Genomic DNA, 24,447 nt, shown 5'->3' on the forward strand with positions numbered 1-24,447 from the left:
TACTGTAGACAAAAGAGGGCACAAGACCTCATGGCAGATGGTTGTGAATCATTATGTGGTTGCCTGCAATTGATTTCAGGAGGTTCTAAGAGCAGGCAATGCTCTTAAGCACTGAACCATCTCTCATGCCTCTTCTTTTTGGCCAGTAAAGGGCACCAAATCTACCTTTTGAGAGCAATTATGGGATTGCCAGGAATGGAACTTCTGACCTTTGGAAGGGCAGCCAAAGCTCTTATCCACTGAGCTAATACCCCAGCTCTTATTTTTGTATCCAAAAGAGGGCACAAGACCTCATTGCAGATGGTTGTGAGCCATTATGTGGTTAACTGGAATTGAATTCAGGAGGTTGGAAGAGGAGGCAATGATCTTAACCATGGAGCCATCTCTCATGCCTCTTCCTTATGTTGCCAGTAGAGGGCACCAAACCTCCTTTTGAGAGCAATTATGTGATTTCCAGGAATCGAACTTCTGACCTTTGGAAGAGCAGGCAATGCTCTTAACCACTGAGCCATCTCTCCAACCCGTTTTTCAACTTCTTTTACTAAACCAGCTTTAGTCAATGTGGTGTGTGGATCACATCTCCATTTCCCTGACGTGTGGAGTACAGGGGTCTGCATGGACCTATTGGCCATTCATGTACCTCATAGAGGAGGTCTAGATAAATTGTTTCTCTGGCTTTAAATAGGTTAACATTTTGCTGGTGTTTGTAGTCCTTTGATTGTCTTGGATATGAGTTCTTCTTCAGGCACATGAACATGCCAATATTTTCTTCTTCTAGCCATCTTGCCTTACTCTCCTTGGTGTTGTCTCTGAAGCACGCTGGCTCATGGTGATAGAGTTGTGAGTCTTTTACATCCTAACAAGAGCTTTTGCCTCATTCAGTCACAACAACGTGGGCCCTGGCCCTGTGCCCCGACTCTATGTCTGTTCTTGGCCTCATCAAACTCAGCAGGCAGAGCTCTTTACCACAGAGCCATCTTTCCTGCCTCTTCCTTCTGTTGCCACTAGAGGGCGCCAAACCTCCTTTTGAGAGCAATTACGTGGTTCCCAGGAATCGAACTTCTGACCTTTGGAAGGGCAAACAATGCTCTTAACCACTGAGCTGTCTCTCCAGCTCTTCTTACTGTAGCCAAAAGAGGGCACAAGACCTCATGGCAGAAGGTTGTGACCCATTATGTGGTCGCCTGGAATGGAATTCAGGAGGTTGGAAGAGCAGGCAATTCTCTTAACCATTGAGCCATCTCTCTTGCATCTTCCTTCTGTTGCCAGTAGAGGGCACCAAACCTCCTTTTGAGAGCAATTATGTGGTTGCCAGGAATCGAACTTCTGACCTTTGGAAGGGCAGGCAAAGCTCTTAACCAATGAGCTATCTCCCCAGCTCTTCTTTCTGTATCCAAAAGAGGGCACAAGACCTCATTGCAGATGGATGTGAGCCATTATGTGGTTGCCTGGAATTCAGTTCAGGAGGTTGGAAGAGCAGGCAATGTTCTTAACCACTGAGCCATCTCTCCAACCCGTTTTTCAACTTCTTGAACTAAACCAGGTTTACTCAATGTGGTGTGTGGATCATATCTGCATTCCACTAACATCTGGAGTACAGGGGTCTCCTTGGACATATTGGCCGTTCGTGTACCTCATAGATGAAGTCTAGATAAATTGTTTGTCTGGCTTTAAATTGGTAAACCTTTTGCTGGTGTTTGTCGTCCTTTGGATGTCTTGGATGTGAGTTCTTCTTAAGGAACATGAACATGCCTGTATTTTCTTCTTCTAACCATCTTTCCTCATTCTGCTTGGTGGTGTCCCTGAAGCATGCAGGCTCATGCTGATAGAGCTGTGAGTCTTTATTATCCTAACAAAATGTGTTGCCTGATTCTGAGACAACAACGTGGGCCCTGGCTGTATGTGTCCACTTGGCCTCATCAACCTCAGCCGGCAATGCTCTTAACCACTGAGCCATCTCTCCTGCCTCTTCCTTCTGTTGCCAGTAGAGGGCACCAAACCTCATTTTGAGAGCAATTATGTGATTTCCAGGAATCGAACTTCTGAACTTTGGAAGAGCAGGCAATGCTCTTAACCACTGAGCCATCTCTCCTGCCTCTCCCCTCTGTTGCCAGTAGAGGGCACCAAACCTCATTTTGAGAGCAACTATGTGATTCCCAGGAATCGAACTTCTGACCTTTGGAAGAGCAGGCAATGCTCTTAACCACTGAGCCATCTCTCCAACCCGTTTTTCAACTTCTTTTACTAAACCAGGTTTACTCAATGTGGTGTGTGGATCACATCTCCATTTCCCTAACATGTGGAGTACAGGGGTCTCCGTGGACCTATTGGCCGTTCGTGTACCTCATAGAGGAGGTCTAGATAAATTGTTTCTCTGGCTTAAAATTGGTACACCTTTTGCTGGTGTTTGTCGTCCTTTGGATGTCTTGGATGTGAGTTCTTCTTCAGGAACATGAACATGCCTGTATTTTCTTCTTCTAGTCATCTTGCCTTACTCTCCTTGGTGTTGTCTCTGAAGCACGCTGGCTCGTGGTGACAGAGCTGTGAGCCTTTAACATCCTAACAAAAGCTTTTGCCTCATTCAGTCACAACAACGCGGGCCCTGGCCCTTGGCACTGACTCTATGTCTGTCTGTGGTCTCATCAAACTCAGCAGGCAATGCTCTTTACCACAGAGCCATCTCTCTTGCCTCTTCCTTGTGGTGCCACGAGAGTGCGCCAAACCTCCTTTTGAGAGCAATTATTTGGTAGCCAGGAATCGAACTTCTGACCTTCGGAAGGGCAGCCAATGTTCTTAACCACTGACCTATCTCTCCAGCTTTTCTTACTGTAGCCAAAAGAGGGCACAAGACCTCATGGCAGATGGTTGTGAATCATTATGTGGTTGCCTGCAATTGATTTCAGGAGGTTCTAAGAGCAGGCAATGCTCTTAAGCACTGAACCATCTCTCATGCCTCTTCTTTTTTGCCAGTAAAGGGCACCAAATCTACCTTTTGAGAGCAATTATGGGATTGCCAGGAATGGAACTTCTGACCTTTGGAAGGGCAGCCAAAGCTCTTATCCACTGAGCTAACACCCCAGCTCTTATTTTTGTATCCAAAAGAGGGCACAAGACCTCATTGCAGATGGTTGTGAGCCATTATGTGGTTGCCTGGAATAGAATTCAGGAGGTTGGAAGAGGAGGCAATGATCTTAACAACGGAGCCATCTCTCATGCCTCTTCCTTATGTTGCCAGTAGAGGGCACCAAACCTCCTTTTGAGAGCAATTATGTGTTTCCAGGAATCGAACTTCTGACCTTTGGAAGAGCAGGCAATGCTCTTAACCACTGAGCAATCTCTCCAACCCGTTTTTCAACTTCTTTTACTAAACCAGCTTTAGTCAATGTGGTGTGTGGATCACATCTCCATTTCCCTGACGTGTGGAGTACAGGGGTCTGCATGGACCTATTGGCCATTCATGTACCTCATAGAGGAGGTCTAGATAAATTGTTTCTCTGGCTTTAAATAGGTTAACATTTTGCTGGTGTTTGTAGTCCTTTGATTGTCTTGGATATGAGTTCTTCTTCAGGCACATGAACATGCCAATATTTTCTTCTTCTAGCCATCTTGCCTTACTCTCCTTGGTGTTGTCTCTGAAGCACGCTGGCTCATGGTGATAGAGTTGTGAGTCTTTTACATCCTAACAAGAGCTTTTGCCTCATTCAGTCACAACAACGTGGGCCCTGGCCCTGTGCCCCGACTCTATGTCTGTTCTTGGCCTCATCAAACTCAGCAGGCAGAGCTCTTTACCAGAGAGCCATCTTTCCTGCCTCTTCCTTATGTTGCCACTAGAGGGCGCCAAACCTCCTTTTGAGAGCAATTACGTGGTTCCCAGGAATCGAACTTCTGACCTTTGGAAGGGCAAACAATGCTCTTAACCACTGAGCTGTCTCTCCAGCTCTTCTTACTGTAGCCAAAAGAGGGCACAAGACCTCATGGCAGATGGTTGTGACCCATTATGTGGTCGCCTGGAATGGAATTCAGGAGGTTGGAAGAGCAGGCAATTCTCTTAACCATTGAGCCATCTCTCTTGCATCTTCCTTCTGTTGCCAGTAGAGGGCACCAAACCTCCTTTTGAGAGCAATTATGTGGTTGCCAGGAATCGAACTTCTGACCTTTGGAAGGGCAGGCAAAGCTCTTAACCACTGAGCTATCTCCCCAGCTCTTCTTTCTGTATCCAAAAGAGGGCACAAGACCTCATTGCAGATGGTTGTGAGCCATTATGTGGTTGCCTGGAATTCAGTTCAGGAGGTTGGAAGAGCAGGCAATGTTCTTAACCACTGAGCCATCTCTCCAACCCGTTTTTCAACTTCTTGAACTAAACCAGGTTTACTCAATGTGGTGTGTGGATCATATCTGCATTCCACTAACATGTGGAGTACAGGGGTCTCCATGGACATATTGGCCGTTCGCGTACCTCATAGATGAAGTCTAGATAAATTGTTTGTCTGGCTTTAAATTGGTAAACCTTTTGCTGGTGTTTGTCGTCCTTTGGATGTCTTGGATGTGAGTTCTTCTTAAGGAACATGAACATGCCTGTATTTTCTTCTTCTAACCATCTTTCCTCATTCTGCTTGGTGGTGTCCCTGAAGCATGCAGGCTCATGCTGATAGAGCTGTGAGTCTTTATTATCCTAACAAAATGTGTTGCCTGATTCTGAGACAACAACGTGGGCCCTGGCTGTATGTGTCCACTTGGCCTCATCAACCTCAGCCGGCAATGCTCTTAACCACTGAGCCATCTCTCCTGCCTCTTCCTTCTGTTGCCAGTAGAGGGCACCAAACCTCATTTTGAGAGCAATTATGTGATTTCCAGGAATCGAACTTCTGAACTTTGGAAGAGCAGGCAATGCTCTTAACCACTGAGCCATCTCTCCTGCCTCTCCCCTCTGTTGCCAGTAGAGGGCACCAAACCTCATTTTGAGAGCAACTATGTGATTCCCAGGAATCGAACTTCTGACCTTTGGAAGAGCAGGCAATGCTCTTAACCACTGAGCCATCTCTCCAACCCGTTTTTCAACTTCTTTTACTAAACCAGGTTTACTCAATGTGGTGTGTGGATCACATCTCCATTTCCCTAACATGTGGAGTACAGGGGTCTCCGTGGACCTATTGGCCGTTCGTGTACCTCATAGAGGAGGTCTAGATAAATTGTTTCTCTGGCTTAAAATTGGTACACCTTTTGCTGGTGTTTGTCGTCCTTTGGATGTCTTGGATGTGAGTTCTTCTTCAGGAACATGAACATGCCTGTATTTTCTTCTTCTAGTCATCTTGCCTTACTCTCCTTGGTGTTGTCTCTGAAGCACGCTGGCTCGTGGTGATAGAGCTGTGAGCCTTTAACATCCTAACAAAAGCTTTTGCCTCATTCAGTCACAACAACGCGGGCCCTGGCCCTTGGCCCTGACTCTATGTCTGTCTGTGGTCTCATCAAACTCAGCAGGCAATGCTCTTTACCACAGAGCCATCTCTCTTGCCTCTTCCTTGTGGTGCCACTAGAGGGCGCCAAACCTCCTTTTGAGAGCAATTATTTGGTAGCCAGGAATCGAACTTCTGACCTTCGGAAGGGCAGCCAATGTTCTTAACCACTGACCTATCTCTCCATCTTTTCTTACTGTAGCCAAAAGAGGGCACAAGACCTCATGGCAGATGGTTGTGAATCATTATGTGGTTGCCTGCAATTGATTTCAGGAGGTTCTAAGAGCAGGCAATGCTCTTAAGCACTGAACCATCTCTCATGCCTCTTCTTTTTGGCCAGTAAAGGGCACCAAATCTACCTTTTGAGAGCAATTATGGGATTGACAGGAATGGAACTTCTGACCTTTGGAAGGACAGCCAAAGCTCTTATCCACTGAGCTAACACCCCAGCTCTTATTTTTGTATCCAAAAGCGGGCACAAGACCTCATTGCAGATGGTTGTGAGCCATTATGTGGTTGCCTGGAATAGAATTCAGGAGGTTGGAAGGGGAGGCAATGATCTTAACCACGGAGCCATCTCCCATGCCTCTTCCTTATGTTGCCAGTAGAGGGCACCAAACCTCCTTTTGAGAGCAATTATGTGATTTCCAGGAATCGAACTTCTGACCTTTGGAAGAGCAGGCAATTCTCTTAAACATTGAGCCATCTCTCTTGCATCTTCCTTCTGTTGCCAGTAGAGGGCACCAAACCTCCTTTTGAGAGCAATTATGTGGTTGCCAGGAATCGAACTTCTGACCTTTGGAAGGGCAGGCAAAGCTCTTAACCACTGAGCTATCTCCCCAGCTCTTCTTTCTGTATCCAAAAGAGGGCACAAGACCTCATTGCAGATGGTTGTGAGCCATTATGTGGTTGCCTGGAATTCAGTTCAGGAGGTTGGAAGAGCAGGCAATGTTCTTAACCACTGAGCCATCTCTCCAACCCGTTTTTCAACTTCTTGAACTAAACCAGGTTTACTCAATGTGGTGTGTGGATCATATCTGCATTCCACTAACATCTGGAGTACAGGGGTCTCCATGGACATATTGGCCGTTCGCATACCTCATAGATGAAGTCTAGATAAATTGTTTGTCTGGCTTTAAATTGGTAAACCTTTTGCTGGTGTTTGTCGTCCTTTGGATGTCTTGGATGTGAGTTCTTCTTAAGGAACATGAACATGCCTGTATTTTCTTCTTCTAACCATCTTTCCTCATTCTGCTTGGTGGTGTCCCTGAAGCATGCAGGCTCATGCTGATAGAGCTGTGAGTCTTTATTATCCTAACAAAATGTGTTGCCTGATTCTGAGACAACAACGTGGGCCCTGGCTGTATGTGTCCACTTGGCCTCATCAACCTCAGCCAGCAATGCTCTTAACCACTGAGCCATCTCTCCTGCCTCTTCCTTCTGTTGCCAGTAGAGGGCACCAAACCTCATTTTGAGAGCAATTATGTGATTTCCAGGAATCGAACTTCTGAACTTTGGAAGAGCAGGCAATGCTCTTAACCACTGAGCCATCTCTCCTGCCTCTCCCCTCTGTTGCCAGTAGAGGGCACCAAACCTCATTTTGAGAGCAACTATGTGATTCCCAGGAATCGAACTTCTGACCTTTGGAAGAGCAGGCAATGCTCTTAACCACTGAGCCATCTCTCCAACCCGTTTTTCAACTTCTTTTACTAAACCAGGTTTACTCAATGTGGTGTGTGGATCACATCTCCATTTCCCTAACATGTGGAGTACAGGGGTCTCCGTGGACCTATTGGCCGTTCGTGTACCTCATAGAGGATGTCTAGATAAATTGTTTCTCTGGCTTAAAATTGGTACACCTTTTGCTGGTGTTTGTCGTCCTTTGGATGTCTTGGATGTGAGTTCTTCTTCAGGAACATGAACATGCCTGTATTTTCTTCTTCTAGTCATCTTGCCTTACTCTCCTTGGTGTTGTCTCTGAAGCACGCTGGCTCGTGGTGATAGAGCTGTGAGCCTTTAACATCCTAACAAAAGCTTTTGCCTCATTCAGTCACAACAACGCGGGCCCTGGCCCTTGGCCCTGACTCTATGTCTGTCTGTGGTCTCATCAAACTCAGCAGGCAATGCTCTTTACCACAGAGCCATCTCTCTTGCCTCTTCCTTGTGGTGCCACGAGAGGGCGCCAAACCTCCTTTTGAGAGCAATTATTTGGTAGCCAGGAATCGAACTTCTGACCTTCGGAAGGGCAGCCAATGTTCTTAACCACTGACCTATCTCTCCAGCTTTTCTTACTGTAGCCAAAAGAGGGCACAAGACCTCATGGCAGATGGTTGTGAATCATTATGTGGTTGCCTGCAATTGATTTCAGGAGGTTCTAAGAGCAGGCAATGCTCTTAAGCACTGAACCATCTCTCATGCCTCTTCTTTTTTGCCAGTAAAGGGCACCAAATCTACCTTTTGAGAGCAATTATGGGATTGCCAGGAATGGAACTTCTGACCTTTGGAAGGGCAGCCAAAGCTCTTATCCACTGAGCTAACACCCCAGCTCTTATTTTTGTATCCAAAAGAGGGCACAAGACCTCATTGCAGATGGTTGTGAGCCATTATGTGGTTGCCTGGAATTGAATTCAGGAGGTTGGAAGAGGAGGCAATGATCTTAACAACGGAGCCATCTCTCATGCCTCTTCCTTATGTTGCCAGTAGAGGGCACCAAACCTCCTTTTGAGAGCAATTATGTGTTTCCAGGAATCGAACTTCTGACCTTTGGAAGAGGAGGCAATGCTCTTAACCACTGAGCAATCTCTCCAACCCGTTTTTCAACTTCTTTTACTAAACCAGCTTTAGTCAATGTGGTGTGTGGATCACATCTCCATTTCCCTGACGTGTGGAGTACAGGGGTCTGCATGGACCTATTGGCCATTCATGTACCTCATAGAGGAGGTCTAGATAAATTGTTTCTCTGGCTTTAAAATAGGTTAACATTTTGCTGGTGTTTGTAGTCCTTTGATTGTCTTGGATATGAGTTCTTCTTCAGGCACATGAACATGCCAATATTTTCTTCTTCTAGCCATCTTGCCTTACTCTCCTTGGTGTTGTCTCCGAAGCACGCTGGCTCATGGTGATAGAGCTGTGAGTCTTTAACATCCTAACAAGAGCTTTTGCCTCATTCAGTCACAACAACGTGGGCCCTGGCCCTGTGCCCCGACTCTATGTCTGTTCTTGACCTCATCAAACTCAGCAGGCAAAGCTCTTTAACACAGAGCCATCTTTCCTGCCTCTTCCTTGTGGTGCCACTAGAGGGCGCCAAACCTCCTTTTGAGAGCAATTACGTGGTTCCCAGGAATCGAACTTCTGTCCTTTGGAAGGGCAGGCAAAGCTCTTAACCACTGAGCTATCTCCCCAGCTCTTCTTTCTGTATCCAAAAGAGGGCACAAGACCTCATTGCAGATGGTTGTGAGCCATTATGTGGTTGCCTGGAATTCAGATCAGGAGGTTGGAAGAGCAGGCAATGTTCTTAACCACTGAGCCATCTCTCCAACCCGTTTTTCAACTTCTTGAACTAAACCTGGTTTACTCAATGTGGTGTGTGGATCATATCTGCATTCCACTAACATGTGGAGTACAGGGGTCTCCATGGACATATTGGCCGTTCGCGTACCTCATAGATGAAGTCTAGATAAATTGTTTGTCTGGCTTTAAATTGGTAAACCTTTTGCTGGTGTTTGTCGTCCTTTGGATGTCTTGGATGTTAGTTCTTCTTAAGGAACATGAACATGCCTGTATTTTCTTATTCTAACCATCTTTCCTCATTCTGCTTGGTGGTGTCCCTGAAGCATGCAGGCTCATGCTGATAGAGCTGTGAGTCTTTATTATCCTAACAAAATGTTTTGCCTGATTCTGAGACAACAACGTGGGCCCTGGCTGTATGTGTCCACTTGGCCTCATCAACCTTAGCAGGCAATGCTCTTAACCACTGAGCCATCTCTCCTGCCTCTTCCTTCTGTTGCCAGTAGAGGGCACCAAACCTCATTTTGAGAGCAATTATGTGATTTCCAGGAATCGAACTTCTGAACTTTGGAAGAGCAGGCAATGCTCTTAACCACTGAGCCATCTCTCCTGCCTCTCCCCTCTGTTGCCAGTAGAGGGCACCAAACCTCATTTTGAGAGCAACTATGTGATTCCCAGGAATCGAACTTCTGACCTTTGGAAGAGCAGGCAATGCTCTTAACCACTGAGCCATCTCTCCAACCCGTTTTTCAACTTCTTTTACTAAACCAGGTTTACTCAATGTGGTGTGTGGATCACATCTCCATTTCCCTAACATGTGGAGTACAGGGGTCTCCGTGGACCTATTGGCCGTTCGTGTACCTCATAGAGGAGGTCTAGATAAATTGTTTCTCTGGCTTAAAATTGGTACACATTTTGCTGGTGTTTGTCGTCCTTTGGATGTCTTGGATGTGAGTTCTTCTTCAGGAACATGAACATGCCTGTATTTTCTTCTTCTAGTCATCTTGCCTTACTCTCCTTGGTGTTGTCTCTGAAGCACGCTGGCTCGTGGTGATAGAGCTGTGAGCCTTTAACATCCTAAGAAAAGCTTTTGCCTCATTCAGTCACAACAACGCGGGCCCTGGCCCTTGGCCATGACTCTATGTCTGTCTGTGGTCTCATCAAACTCAGCAGGCAATGCTCTTTACCACAGAGCCATCTCTCTTGCCTCTTCCTTGTGGTGCCACTAGAGGGCGCCAAACCTCCTTTTGAGAGCAATTATTTGGTAGCCAGGAATCGAACTTCTGACCTTCGGAAGGGCAGCCAATGTTCTTAACCACTGACCTATCTCTCCATCTTTTCTTACTGTAGCCAAAAGAGGGCACAAGACCTCATGGCAGATGGTTGTGAATCATTATGTGGTTGCCTGCAATTGATTTCAGGAGGTTCTAAGAGCAGGCAATGCTCTTAAGCACTGAACCATCTCTCATGCCTCTTCTTTTTGGCCAGTAAAGGGCACCAAATCTACCTTTTGAGAGCAATTATGGGATTGCCAGGAATGGAACTTCTGACCTTTGGAAGGACAGCCAAAGCTCTTATCCACTGAGCTAACACCCCAGCTCTTATTTTTGTATCCAAAAGAGGGCACAAGACCTCAGTGCAGATGGTTGTGAGCCATTATGTGGTTGCCTGGAATTGAATTCAGGAGGTTGGAAGAGGAGGCAATGATCTTAACCACGGAGCCATCTCTCATGCCTCTTCCTTATGTTGCCAGTAGAGGGCACCAAACCTCCTTTTGAGAGCAATTATGTGATTTCCAGGAATCGAACTTCTGACCTTTGGAAGAGCAGGCAATGCTCTTAACCACTGAGCCATCTCTCCAACCCGTTTTTCAACTTCTTTTACTAAACCAGCTTTAGTCAATGTGGTGTGTGGATCACATCTCCATTTCCCTGACGTGTGGAGTACAGGGGTCTGCATGGACCTATTGGCCATTCATGTACCTCATAGAGGAGGTCTAGATAAATTGTTTCTCTGGCTTTAAATAGGTTAACATTTTGCTGGTGTTTGTAGTCCTTTGATTGTCTTGGATATGAGTTCTTCTTCAGGCACATGAACATGCCAATATTTTCTTCTTCTAGCCATCTTGCCTTACTCTCCTTGGTGTTGTCTCTGAAGCACGCTGGCTCATGGTGATAGAGTTGTGAGTCTTTTACATCCTAACAAGAGCTTTTGCCTCATTCAGTCACAACAACGTGGGCCCTGGCCCTGTGCCCCGACTCTATGTCTGTTCTTGGCCTCATCAAACTCAGCAGGCAGAGCTCTTTACCAGAGAGCCATCTTTCCTGCCTCTTCCTTCTGTTGCCACTAGAGGGCGCCAAACCTCCTTTTGAGAGCAATTACGTGGTTCCCAGGAATCGAACTTCTGACCTTTGGAAGGGCAAACAATGCTCTTAACCACTGAGCTGTCTCTCCAGCTCTTCTTACTGTAGCCAAAAGAGGGCACAAGACCTCATGGCAGATGGTTGTGAGCCATTATGTGGTTGCCTGGAATGGAATTCAGGAGGTTGGAAGAGCAGGCAATTCTCTTAACCATTGAGCCATCTCTCTTGCATCTTCCTTCTGTTGCCAGTAGAGGGCACCAAACCTCCTTTTGAGAGCAATTATGTGGTTGCCATTAATCGAACTTCTGACCTTTGGAAGGGCAGGCAAAGCTCTTAACCACTGAGCTATCTCCCCAGCTCTTCTTTCTGTATCCAAAAGAGGGCACAAGACCTCATTGCAGATGGTTCTGAGCCATTATGTGGTTGCCTGGAATTCAGTTCAGGAGGTTGGAAGAGCAGGCAATGTTCTTAACCACTGAGCCATCTCTCCAACCCGTTTTTCAACTTCTTGAACTAAACCAGGTTTACTCAATGTGGTGTGTGGATCATATCTGCATTCCACTAACATGTGGAGTACAGGGGTCTCCATGGACATATTGGCCGTTCGCGTACCTCATAGATGAAGTCTAGATAAATTGTTTGTCTGGCTTTAAATTGGTAAACCTTTTGCTGGTGTTTGTCGTCCTTTGGATGTCTTGGATGTGAGTTCTTCTTAAGGAACATGAACATGCCTGTATTTTCTTCTTCTAACCATCTTTCCTCATTCTGCTTGGTGGTGTCCCTGAAGCATGCAGGCTCATGCTGATAGAGCTGTGAGTCTTTATTATCCTAACAAAATGTGTTGCCTGATTCTGAGACAACAACGTGGGCCCTGGCTGTATGTGTCCACTTGGCCTCATCAACCTCAGCCGGCAATGCTCTTAACCACTGAGCCATCTCTCCTGCCTCTTCCTTCTGTTGCCAGTAGAGGGCACCAAACCTCATTTTGAGAGCAATTATGTGATTTCCAGGAATCGAACTTCTGAACTTTGGAAGAGCAGGCAATGCTCTTAACCACTGAGCCATCTCTCCTGCCTCTCCCCTCTGTTGCCAGTAGAGGGCACCAAACCTCATTTTGAGAGCAACTATGTGATTCCCAGGAATCGAACTTCTGACCTTTGGAAGAGCAGGCAATGCTCTTAACCACTGAGCCATCTCTCCAACCCGTTTTTCAACTTCTTTTACTAAACCAGGTTTACTCAATGTGGTGTGTGGATCACATCTCCATTTCCCTAACATGTGGAGTACAGGGGTCTCCGTGGACCTATTGGCCGTTCGTGTACCTCATAGAGGAGGTCTAGATAAATTGTTTCTCTGGCTTAAAATTGGTACACCTTTTGCTGGTGTTTGTCGTCCTTTGGATGTCTTGGATGTGAGTTCTTCTTCAGGAACATGAACATGCCTGTATTTTCTTCTTCTAGTCATCTTGCCTTACTCTCCTTGGTGTTGTCTCTGAAGCACGCTGGCTCGTGGTGACAGAGCTGTGAGCCTTTAACATCCTAACAAAAGCTTTTGCCTCATTCAGTCACAACAACGCGGGCCCTGGCCCTTGGCACTGACTCTATGTCTGTCTGTGGTCTCATCAAACTCAGCAGGCAATGCTCTTTACCACAGAGCCATCTCTCTTGCCTCTTCCTTGTGGTGCCACGAGAGTGCGCCAAACCTCCTTTTGAGAGCAATTATTTGGTAGCCAGGAATCGAACTTCTGACCTTCGGAAGGGCAGCCAATGTTCTTAACCACTGACCTATCTCTCCAGCTTTTCTTACTGTAGCCAAAAGAGGGCACAAGACCTCATGGCAGATGGTTGTGAATCATTATGTGGTTGCCTGCAATTGATTTCAGGAGGTTCTAAGAGCAGGCAATGCTCTTAAGCACTGAACCATCTCTCATGCCTCTTCTTTTTTGCCAGTAAAGGGCACCAAATCTACCTTTTGAGAGCAATTATGGGATTGCCAGGAATGGAACTTCTGACCTTTGGAAGGGCAGCCAAAGCTCTTATCCACTGAGCTAACACCCCAGCTCTTATTTTTGTATCCAAAAGAGGGCACAAGACCTCATTGCAGATGGTTGTGAGCCATTATGTGGTTGCCTGGAATAGAATTCAGGAGGTTGGAAGAGGAGGCAATGATCTTAACAACGGAGCCATCTCTCATGCCTCTTCCTTATGTTGCCAGTAGAGGGCACCAAACCTCCTTTTGAGAGCAATTATGTGTTTCCAGGAATCGAACTTCTGACCTTTGGAAGAGCAGGCAATGCTCTTAACCACTGAGCAATCTCTCCAACCCGTTTTTCAACTTCTTTTACTAAACCAGCTTTAGTCAATGTGGTGTGTGGATCACATCTCCATTTCCCTGACGTGTGGAGTACAGGGGTCTGCATGGACCTATTGGCCATTCATGTACCTCATAGAGGAGGTCTAGATAAATTGTTTCTCTGGCTTTAAATAGGTTAACATTTTGCTGGTGTTTGTAGTCCTTTGATTGTCTTGGATATGAGTTCTTCTTCAGGCACATGAACATGCCAATATTTTCTTCTTCTAGCCATCTTGCCTTACTCTCCTTGGTGTTGTCTCTGAAGCACGCTGGCTCATGGTGATAGAGTTGTGAGTCTTTTACATCCTAACAAGAGCTTTTGCCTCATTCAGTCACAACAACGTGGGCCCTGGCCCTGTGCCCCGACTCTATGTCTGTTCTTGGCCTCATCAAACTCAGCAGGCAGAGCTCTTTACCAGAGAGCCATCTTTCCTGCCTCTTCCTTATGTTGCCACTAGAGGGCGCCAAACCTCCTTTTGAGAGCAATTACGTGGTTCCCAGGAATCGAACTTCTGACCTTTGGAAGGGCAAACAATGCTCTTAACCACTGAGCTGTCTCTCCAGCTCTTCTTACTGTAGCCAAAAGAGGGCACAAGACCTCATGGCAGATGGTTGTGACCCATTATGTGGTCGCCTGGAATGGAATTCAGGAGGTTGGAAGAGCAGGCAATTCTCTTAACCATTGAGCCATCTCTCTTGCATCTTCCTTCTGTTGCCAGTAGAGGGCACCAAACCTCCTTTTGAGAGCAATTACGTGGTTCCCAGGAATCGAACTTCTGACCTTTGGAAGGGCAGGCAAAGCTCTTAACCACTGAGCTATCTCCCCAGCTCTTCTTTCTGTATCCAAAAGAGGGCACAAGACCTCATTGCAGATGGTTGTGAGCCATTATGTGGTTGCCTGGAATTCAGTTCAGGAGGTTGGAAGAGCAGGCAATGTTCTTAACCACTGAGCCATCTCTCCAACCCGTTTTTCAACTTCTTGAACTAAACCAGGTTTACTCAATGTGGTGTGTGGATCATATCTGCATTCCACTAACATGTGGAGTACAGGGGTCTCCATGGACATATTGGCCGTTCGCGTACCTCATAGATGAAGTCTAGATAAATTGTTTGTCTGGCTTTAAATTGGTAAACCTTTTGCTGGTGTTTGTCGTCCTTTGGATGTCTTGGATGTGAGTTCTTCTTAAGGAACATGAACATGCCTGTATTTTCTTCTTCTAACCATCTTTCCTCATTCTGCTTGGTGGTGTCCCTGAAGCATGCAGGCTCATGCTGATAGAGCTGTGAGTCTTTATTATCCTAACAAAATGTGTTGCCTGATTCTGAGACAACAACGTGGGCCCTGGCTGTATGTGTCCACTTGGCCTCATCAACCTCAGCCGGCAATGCTCTTAACCACTGAGCCATCTCTCCTGCCTCTTCCTTCTGTTGCCAGTAGAGGGCACCAAACCTCATTTTGAGAGCAATTATGTGATTTCCAGGAATCGAACTTCTGAACTTTGGAAGAGCAGGCAATGCTCTTAACCACTGAGCCATCTCTCCTGCCTCTCCCCTCTGTTGCCAGTAGAGGGCACCAAACCTCATTTTGAGAGCAACTATGTGATTCCCAGGAATCGAACTTCTGAACTTTGGAAGAGCAGGCAATGCTCTTAACCACTGAGCCATCTCTCCAACCCGTTTTTCAACTTCTTTTACTAAACCAGGTTTACTCAATGTGGTGTGTGGATCACATCTCCATTTCCCTAACATGTGGAGTACAGGGGTCTCCGTGGACCTATTGGCCGTTCGTGTACCTCATAGAGGAGGTCTAGATAAATTGTTTCTCTGGCTTAAAATTGGTACACCTTTTGCTGGTGTTTGTCGTCCTTTGGATGTCTTGGATGTGAGTTCTTCTTCAGGAACATGAACATGCCTGTATTTTCTTCTTCTAGTCATCTTGCCTTACTCTCCTTGGTGTTGTCTCTGAAGCACGCTGGCTCGTGGTGATAGAGCTGTGAGCCTTTAACATCCTAACAAAAGCTTTTGCCTCATTCAGTCACAACAACGCGGGCCCTGGCCCTTGGCCCTGACTCTATGTCTGTCTGTGGTCTCATCAAACTCAGCAGGCAATGCTCTTTACCACAGAGCCATCTCTCTTGCCTCTTCCTTGTGGTGCCACTAGAGGGCGCCAAACCTCCTTTTGAGAGCAATTATTTGGTAGCCAGGAATCGAACTTCTGACCTTCGGAAGGGCAGCCAATGTTCTTAACCACTGACCTATCTCTCCATCTTTTCTTACTGTAGCCAAAAGAGGGCACAAGACCTCATGGCAGATGGTTGTGAATCATTATGTGGTTGCCTGCAATTGATTTCAGGAGGTTCTAAGAGCAGGCAATGCTCTTAAGCACTGAACCATCTCTCATGCCTCTTCTTTTTGGCCAGTAAAGGGCACCAAATCTACCTTTTGAGAGCAATTATGGGATTGACAGGAATGGAACTTCTGACCTTTGGAAGGACAGCCAAAGCTCTTATCCACTGAGCTAACACCCCAGCTCTTATTTTTGTATCCAAAAGCGGGCACAAGACCTCATTGCAGATGGTTGTGAGCCATTATGTGGTTGCCTGGAATAGAATTCAGGAGGTTGGAAGGGGAGGCAATGATCTTAACCACGGAGCCATCTCCCATGCCTCTTCCTTATGTTGCCAGTAGAGGGCACCAAACCTCCTTTTGAGAGCAATTATGTGATTTCCAGGAATCGAACTTCTGACCTTTGGAAGAGCAGGCAATTCTCTTAAACATTGAGCCATCTCTCTTGCATCTTCCTTCTGTTGCCAGTAGAGGGCACCAAACCTCCTTTTGAGAGCAATTATGTGGTTGCCAGGAATCGAACTTCTGACCTTTGGAAGGGCAGGCAAAGCTCTTAACCACTGAGCTATCTCCCCAGCTCTTCTTTCTGTATCCAAAAGAGGGCACAAGACCTCATTGCAGATGGTTGTGAGCCATTATGTGGTTGCCTGGAATTCAGTTCAGGAGGTTGGAAGAGCAGGCAATGTTCTTAACCACTGAGCCATCTCTCCAACCCGTTTTTCAACTTCTTGAACTAAACCAGGTTTACTCAATGTGGTGTGTGGATCATATCTGCATTCCACTAACATCTGGAGTACAGGGGTCTCCATGGACATATTGGCCGTTCGCATACCTCATAGATGAAGTCTAGATAAATTGTTTGTCTGGCTTTAAATTGGTAAACCTTTTGCTGGTGTTTGTCGTCCTTTGGATGTCTTGGATGTGAGTTCTTCTTAAGGAACATGAACATGCCTGTATTTTCTTCTTCTAACCATCTTTCCTCATTCTGCTTGGTGGTGTCCCTGAAGCATGCAGGCTCATGCTGATAGAGCTGTGAGTCTTTATTATCCTAACAAAATGTGTTGCCTGATTCTGAGACAACAACGTGGGCCCTGGCTGTATGTGTCCACTTGGCCTCATCAACCTCAGCCGGCAATGCTCTTAACCACTGAGCCATCTCTCCTGCCTCTTCCTTCTGTTGCCAGTAGAGGGCACCAAACCTCATTTTGAGAGCAATTATGTGATTTCCAGGAATCGAACTTCTGAACTTTGGAAGAGCAGGCAATGCTCTTAACCACTGAGCCATCTCTCCTGCCTCTCCCCTCTGTTGCCAGTAGAGGGCACCAAACCTCATTTTGAGAGCAACTATGTGATTCCCAGGAATCGAACTTCTGACCTTTGGAAGAGCAGGCAATGCTCTTAACCACTGAGCCATCTCTCCAACCCGTTTTTCAACTTCTTTTACTAAACCAGGTTTACTCAATGTGGTGTGTGGATCACATCTCCATTTCCCTAACATGTGGAGTACAGGGGTCTCCGTGGACCTATTGGCCGTTCGTGTACCTCATAGAGGATGTCTAGATAAATTGTTTCTCTGGCTTAAAATTGGTACACCTTTTGCTGGTGTTTGTCGTCCTTTGGATGTCTTGGATGTGAGTTCTTCTTCAGGAACATGAACATGCCTGTATTTTCTTCTTCTAGTCATCTTGCCTTACTCTCCTTGGTGTTGTCTCTGAAGCACGCTGGCTCGTGGTGATAGAGCTGTGAGCCTTTAACATCCTAACAAAAGCTTTTGCCTCATTCAGTCACAACAACGCGGGCCCTGGCCCTTGGCCCTGACTCTATGTCTGTCTGTGGTCTCATCAAACTCAGCAGGCAATGCTCTTTACCACAGAGCCATCTCTCTTGCCTCTTCCTTGTGGTGCCACGAGAGGGCGACAAACCTCCTTTTGAGAGCAATTATTTGGTAGCCAGGAATCGAACTTCTGACCTTCGGAAGGGCAGCCAATGTTCTTAACCACTGACCTATCTCTCCAGCTTTTCTTACTGTAGCCAAAAGAGGGCACAAGACCTCATGGCAGATGGTTGTGAATCATTATGTGGTTGCCTGCAATTGATTTCAGGAGGTTCTAAGAGCAGGCAATGCTCTTAAGCACTGAACCATCTCTCAAGCCTCTTCTTTTTTGCCAGTAAAGGGCACCAAATCTACCTTTTGAGAGCAATTATGGGATTGCCAGGAATGGAACTTCTGACCTTTGGAAGGGCAGCCAAAGCTCTTATCCACTGAGCTAACACCCCAGCTCTTATTTTTGTATCCAAAAGAGGGCACAAGACCTCATTGCAGATGGTTGTGAGCCATTATGTGGTTGCCTGGAATTGAATTCAGGAGGTTGGAAGAGGAGGCAATGATCTTAACAACGGAGCCATCTCTCATGCCTCTTCCTTATGTTGCCAGTAGAGGGCACCAAACCTCCTTTTGAGAGCAATTATGTGTTTCCAGGAATCGAACTTCTGACCTTTGGAAGAGGAGGCAATGCTCTTAACCACTGAGCAATCTCTCCAACCCGTTTTTCAACTTCTTTTACTAAACCAGCTTTAGTCAATGTGGTGTGTGGATCACATCTCCATTTCCCTGACGTGTGGAGTACAGGGGTCTGCATGGACCTATTGGCCATTCATGTACCTCATAGAGGAGGTCTAGATAAATTGTTTCTCTGGCTTTAAAATAGGTTAACATTTTGCTGGTGTTTGTAGTCCTTTGATTGTCTTGGATATGAGTTCTTCTTCAGGCACATGAACATGCCAATATTTTCTTCTTCTAGCCATCTTGCCTTACTCTCCTTGGTGTTGTCTCCGAAGCACGCTGGCTCATGGTGATAGAGCTGTGAGTCTTTAACATCCTAACAAGAGCTTTTGCCTCATTCAGTCACAACAACGTGGGCCCTGGCCCTGTGCCCCGACTCTATGTCTGTTCTTGACCTCATCAAACTCAGCAGGCAAAGCTCTTTAACACAGAGCCATCTTTCCTGCCTCTTCCTTGTGGTGCCACTAGAGGGCGCCAAACCTCCTTTTGAGAGCAATTACGTGGTTCCCAGGAATCGAACTTCTGTCCTTTGGAAGGGCAGGCAAAGCTCTTAACCACTGAGCTATCTCCCCAGCTCTTCTTTCTGTATCCAAAAGAGGGCACAAGACCTCATTGCAGATGGTTGTGAGCCATTATGTGGTTGCCTGGAATTCAGATCAGGAGGTTGGAAGAGCAGGCAATGTTCTTAACCACTGAGCCATCTCTCCAACCCGTTTTTCAACTTCTTGAACTAAACCTGGTTTACTCAATGTGGTGTGTGGATCATATCTGCATTCCACTAACATGTGGAGTACAGGGGTCTCCATGGACATATTGGCCGTTCGCGTACCTCATAGATGAAGTCTAGATAAATTGTTTGTCTGGCTTTAAATTGGTAAACCTTTTGCTGGTGTTTGTCGTCCTTTGGATGTCTTGGATGTGAGTTCTTCTTAAGGAACATGAACATGCCTGTATTTTCTTCTTCTAACCATCTTTCCTCATTCTGCTTGGTGGTGTCCCTGAAGCATGCAGGCTCATGCTGATAGAGCTGTGAGTCTTTATTATCCTAACAAAATGTTTTGCCTGATTCTGAGACAACAACGTGGGCCCTGGCTGTATGTGTCCACTTGGCCTCATCAACCTCAGCAGGCAATGCTCTTAACCACTGAGCCATCTCTCCTGCCTCTTCCTTCTGTTGCCAGTAGAGGGCACCAAACCTCATTTTGAGAGCAATTATGTGATTTCCAGGAATCGAACTTCTGAACTTTGGAAGAGCAGGCAATGCTCTTAACCACTGAGCCATCTCTCCTGCCTCTCCCCTCTGTTGCCAGTAGAGGGCACCAAACCTCATTTTGAGAGCAACTATGTGATTCCCAGGAATCGAACTTCTGACCTTTGGAAGAGCAGGCAATGCTCTTAACCACTGAGCCATCTCTCCAACCCGTTTTTCAACTTCTTTTACTAAACCAGGTTTACTCAATGTGGTGTGTGGATCACATCTCCATTTCCCTAACATGTGGAGTACAGGGGTCTCCGTGGACCTATTGGCCGTTCGTGTACCTCATAGAGGAGGTCTAGATAAATTGTTTCTCTGGCTTAAAATTGGTACACATTTTGCTGGTGTTTGTCGTCCTTTGGATGTCTTGGATGTGAGTTCTTCTTCAGGAACATGAACATGCCTGTATTTTCTTCTTCTAGTCATCTTGCCTTACTCTCCTTGGTGTTGTCTCTGAAGCACGCTGGCTCGTGGTGATAGAGCTGTGAGCCTTTAACATCCTAAGAAAAGCTTTTGCCTCATTCAGTCACAACAACGCGGGCCCTGGCCCTTGGCCATGACTCTATGTCTGTCTGTGGTCTCATCAAACTCAGCAGGCAATGCTCTTTACCACAGAGCCATCTCTCTTGCCTCTTCCTTGTGGTGCCACTAGAGGGCGCCAAACCTCCTTTTGAGAGCAATTATTTGGTAGCCAGGAATCGAACTTCTGACCTTCGGAAGGGCAGCCAATGTTCTTAACCACTGACCTATCTCTCCAGCTTTTCTTACTGTAGCCAAAAGAGGGCACAAGACCTCATGGCAGATGGTTGTGAATCATTATGTGGTTGCCTGCAATTGATTTCAGGAGGTTCTAAGAGCAGGCAATGCTCTTAAGCACTGAACCATCTCTCATGCCTCTTCTTTTTGGCCAGTAAAGGGCACCAAATCTACCTTTTGAGAGCAATTATGGGATTGCCAGGAATGGAACTTCTGACCTTTGGAAGGACAGCCAAAGCTCTTATCCACTGAGCTAACACCCCAGCTCTTATTTTTGTATCCAAAAGAGGGCACAAGACCTCAGTGCAGATGGTTGTGAGCCATTATGTGGTTGCCTGGAATTGAATTCAGGAGGTTGGAAGAGGAGGCAATGATCTTAACCACGGAGCCATCTCTCATGCCTCTTCCTTATGTTGCCAGTAGAGGGCACCAAACCTCCTTTTGAGAGCAATTATGTGATTTCCAGGAATCGAACTTCTGACCTTTGGAAGAGCAGGCAATGCTCTTAACCACTGAGCCATCTCTCCAACCCGTTTTTCAACTTCTTTTACTAAACCAGCTTTAGTCAATGTGGTGTGTGGATCACATCTCCATTTCCCTGACGTGTGGAGTACAGGGGTCTGCATGGACCTATTGGCCATTCATGTACCTCATAGAGGAGGTCTAGATAAATTGTTTCTCTGGCTTTAAATAGGTTAACATTTTGCTGGTGTTTGTAGTCCTTTGATTGTCTTGGATATGAGTTCTTCTTCAGGCACATGAACATGCCAATATTTTCTTCTTCTAGCCATCTTGCCTTACTCTCCTTGGTGTTGTCTCTGAAGCACGCTGGCTCATGGTGATAGACTTGTGAGTCTTTTACATCCTAACAAGAGCTTTTGCCTCATTCAGTCACAACAACGTGGGCCCTGGCCCTGTGCCCCGACTCTATGTCTGTTCTTGGCCTCATCAAACTCAGCAGGCAGAGCTCTTTACCAGAGAGCCATCTTTCCTGCCTCTTCCTTCTGTTGCCACTAGAGGGCGCCAAACCTCCTTTTGAGAGCAATTACGTGGTTCCCAGGAATCGAACTTCTGACCTTTGGAAGGGCAAACAATGCTCTTAACCACTGAGCTGTCTCTCCAGCTCTTCTTACTGTAGCCAAAAGAGGGCACAAGACCTCATGGCAGATGGTTGTGAGCCATTATGTGGTTGCCTGGAATGGAATTCAGGAGGTTGGAAGAGCAGGCAATTCTCTTAACCATTGAGCCATCTCTCTTGCATCTTCCTTCTGTTGCCAGTAGAGGGCACCAAACCTCCTTTTGAGAGCAATTATGTGGTTGCCAGGAATCGAACTTCTGACCTTTGGAAGGGCAGGCAAAGCTCTTAACCACTGAGCTATCTCCCCAGCTCTTCTTTCTGTATCCAAAAGAGGGCACAAGACCTCATTGCAGATGGTTGTGAGCCATTATGTGGTTGCCTGGAATTCAGTTCAGGAGGTTGGAAGAGCAGGCAATGTTCTTAACCACTGAGCCATCTCTCCAACCCGTTTTTCAACTTCTTGAACTAAACCAGGTTTACTCAATGTGGTGTGTGGATCATATCTGCATTCCACTAACATGTGGAGTACAGGGGTCTCCATGGACATATTGGCCGTTCGCGTACCTCATAGATGAAGTCTAGATAAATTGTTTGTCTGGCTTTAAATTGGTAAACCTTTTGCTGGTGTTTGTCGTCCTTTGGATGTCTTGGATGTGAGTTCTTCTTAAGGAACATGAACATGCCTGTATTTTCTTCTTCTAACCATCTTTCCTCATTCTGCTTGGTGGTGTCCCTGAAGCATGCAGGCTCATGCTGATAGAGCTGTGAGTCTTTATTATCCTAACAAAATGTGTTGCCTGATTCTGAGACAACAACGTGGGCCCTGGCTGTATGTGTCCACTTGGCCTCATCAACCTCAGCCGGCAATGCTCTTAACCACTGAGCCATCTCTCCTGCCTCTTCCTTCTGTTGCCAGTAGAGGGCACCAAACCTCATTTTGAGAGCAATTATGTGATTTCCAGGAATCGAACTTCTGAACTTTGGAAGAGCAGGCAATGCTCTTAACCACTGAGCCATCTCTCCTGCCTCTCCCCTCTGTTGCCAGTAGAGGGCACCAAACCTCATTTTGAGAGCAACTATGTGATTCCCAGGAATCGAACTTCTGACCTTTGGAAGAGCAGGCAATGCTCTTAACCACTGAGCCATCTCTCCAACCCGTTTTTCAACTTCTTTTACTAAACCAGGTTTACTCAATGTGGTGTGTGGATCACATCTCCATTTCCCTAACATGTGGAGTACAGGGGTCTCCGTCGACCTATTGGCCGTTCGTGTACCTCATAGAGGAGGTCTAGATAAATTGTTTCTCTGGCTTAAAATTGGTACACCTTTTGCTGGTGTTTGTCGTCCTTTGGATGTCTTGGATGTGAGTTCTTCTTCAGGAACATGAACATGCCTGTATTTTCTTCTTCTAGTCATCTTGCCTTACTCTCCTTGGTGTTGTCTCTGAAGCACGCTGGCTCGTGGTGATAGAGCTGTGAGCCTTTAACATCCTAACAAAAGCTTTTGCCTCATTCAGTCACAACAACGCGGGCCCTGGCCCTTGGCCCTGACTCTATGTCTGTCTGTGGTCTCATCAAACTCAGCAGGCAATGCTCTTTACCAAGAGCCATCTCTCTTGCCTCTTCCTTGTGGTGCCACTAGAGGGCGCCAAACCTCCTTTTGAGAGCAATTATTTGGTAGCCAGGAATCGAACTTCTGACCTTCGGAAGGGCAGCCAATGTTCTTAACCACTGACCTATCTCTCCAGCTTTTCTTACTGTAGCCAAAAGAGGGCACAAGACCTCATGGCAGATGGTTGTGAATCATTATGTGGTTGTCTGCAATTGATTTCAGGAGGTTCTAAGAGCAGGCAATGCTCTTAAGCACTGAACCATCTCTCATGCCTCTTCTTTTTGGCCAGTAAAGGGCACCAAATCTACCTTTTGAGAGCAATTATGGGATTGCCAGGAATGGAACTTCTGACCTTTGGAAGGGCAGCCAAAGCTCTTATCCACTGAGCTAACACCCCAGCTCTTATTTTTGTATCCAAAAGAGGGCACAAGACCTCATTGCGGATGGTTGTGAGCCATTATGTGGTTGCCTGGAATAGAATTCAGGAGGTTGGAAGAGGAGGCAATGATCTTAACCACGGAGCCATCTCCCATGCCTCTTCCTTATGTTGCCAGTAGAGGGCACCAAACCTCCTTTTGAGAGCAATTATGTGATTTCCAGGAATCGAACTTCTGACCTTTGGAAGAGCAGGCAATGCTCTTAACCACTGAGCCATCTCTCCAACCCGTTTTTCAACTTCTTTTACTAAACCAGCTTTAGTCAATGTGGTGTGTGGATCACATCTCCATTTCCCTGACGTGTGGAGTACAGGGGTCTGCATGGACCTATTGGCCATTCATGTACCTCATAGAGGTGGTCTAGATAAATTGTTTCTCTGGCTTTAAATAGGTTAACATTTTGCTGGTTTTTGTAGTCCTTTGATTGTCTTGGATATGAGTTCTTCAGGCACATGAACATGCCAATATTTTCTTCTTCTAGCCATCTTGCCTTACTCTCCTTGGTGTTGTCTCTGAAGCACGCTGGCTCATGGTGATAGAGCTGTGACTCTTTAACATCCTAACAAGAGCTTTTGCCTCATTCAGTCACAACAACGTGGGCCCTGGCCCTGTGCCCCAACTCTATGTCTGTTCTTGGCCTCATCAAACTCAGCAGGCAAAGCTCTTTACCACAGAGCCATCTTTCCTGCCTCTTCCTTGTGGTGCCACTAGAGGGCGACAAACCTC

The sequence above is a fragment of the Chionomys nivalis genome, chromosome 1 (genome assembly GCF_950005125.1).
Source record: "Chionomys nivalis chromosome 1, mChiNiv1.1, whole genome shotgun sequence".
Taxonomy (NCBI): domain Eukaryota; kingdom Metazoa; phylum Chordata; class Mammalia; order Rodentia; family Cricetidae; genus Chionomys; species Chionomys nivalis.